Source organism: Oncorhynchus mykiss, chromosome 24, assembly GCF_013265735.2.
Source record: "Oncorhynchus mykiss isolate Arlee chromosome 24, USDA_OmykA_1.1, whole genome shotgun sequence".
Lineage (NCBI taxonomy): Eukaryota > Metazoa > Chordata > Actinopteri > Salmoniformes > Salmonidae > Oncorhynchus > Oncorhynchus mykiss.
In genome coordinates this window covers 27,076,189-27,078,060 of record NC_048588.1, presented here as the reverse complement: position 1 = coordinate 27,078,060, position 1,872 = coordinate 27,076,189, and positions in this window count along the sequence as shown.

Below are 1,872 nucleotides of genomic sequence, written 5' to 3'. Positions count from 1 at the left end.
TACCACTATTAAACACCACCAACTAACCCTCCCCCTCTATTCCACTATTAAACACCACCAACTAACCCTCCACCTCTATACCCTATTAAACACCACCAACTAACCCTCCACCTCTATACCACTATTAAACACCAACTAACCCTCCACCCTATACCACTATTAAACACCAACTAACCCTCCACCTCTATACCCCTATTAAACACCACCAACTAACCCTCCACCTCTATACCACTATTAAACACCACCAACTAACCCTCCACCTCTATACCACTATTAAACACCACCAACTAACCCTCCACCTCTATACCCCTATTAAACACCAACTAACGACTCCACCTCTATACCAGTATTAAAACACCACCAACTAACCCTCCACCTCTATACCACTATTAAACACCACCAACTAACCCTCCACCTCTATACTGTTATTACATACCACCAACTAACCCTCCACCTCTATACCACTATTAAACACCACCAACTAACCCTCCACCTCTATACCACTATTAAACACCACCAACTAACCCTCCACCACTATACCCCTATTAAACACCACCAACTAACCCTCCACCCCTATACCCCTATTAAACACCAACTAACCCTCCACCTCTATACCACTATTAAACACCACCAACTAACCCTCCACCTCTATACCACTATTAAACACCACCAACTAACCCTCCACCTCTATACCCTATTAAACACCACCAACTAACGACTCCACCTCTATACCAGTATTAAAACACCACCAACTAACCCTCCACCTCTATACCACTATTAAACACCACCAACTAACCCTCCACCTCTATACTGTTATTACATACCACCAACTAACCCTCCACCTCTATACCACTATTAAACACCACCAACTAACCCTCCACCTCTATACCCCTATTAAACACCACCAACTAACCCTCCACCTCTATACCCTATTAAACACCACCAACTAACCCTCCACCCTATACCCCTATTAAACACCAACTAACCCTCCACCTCTATACCCCTATTAAACTCCACCAACTAACCCTCCCCCTCTATACCTCTATTAAACACCACCAACTGACCCTCCCCTCTCTATACCTCTATTAAACACCACCAACTGACCCTCCCCTCTCTATACCTCTATTAAACACCACCAACTGACCCTCCCCTCTCTATACCTCTATTAAACAACACCAACTAACCCTCCACCCCTATACCCCTATTAAACACCAACTAACCCTCCACCTCTATACCCCTATTAAACTCCACCAACTAACACTCCCCCTCTATACCTCTATTAAACACCACCAACTGACCCTCCCCTCTCTATACCTCTATTAAACACCACCAACTGACCCTCCCCTCTCTATACCTCTATTAAACACCACCAACTGACCCTCCCCTCTCTATACCTCTATTAAACACCACCAACTAACCCTCCACCTCTATACCCCTATTAAACTCCACCAACTAACCCTCCCCCTCTATACCTCTATTAAACACCACCAACTGACCCTCCCCTCTCTATACCTCTATTAAACACCACCAACTGACCCTCCCCTCTCTATACCTCTATTAAACACCACCAACTAACCCTCCACCTCTATACCCCTATTAAACTCCACCAACTAACCCTCCCCCTCTATACCTCTATTAAACACCACCAACTGACCCTCCCCTCTCTATACCCCTATTAAACACCAACTAACCCTCCACCTCTATACCACTATTAAACACCAACTAACCCTCCACCTCTATACCCCTATTAAACACCAACTAACCCTCCACCTCTATACCCTATTAAACACCACCAACTAACCCTCCACCTCTATACCACTATTAAACACCACCAACTAACCCTCCACCTCTATACCACTATTAAACAACACC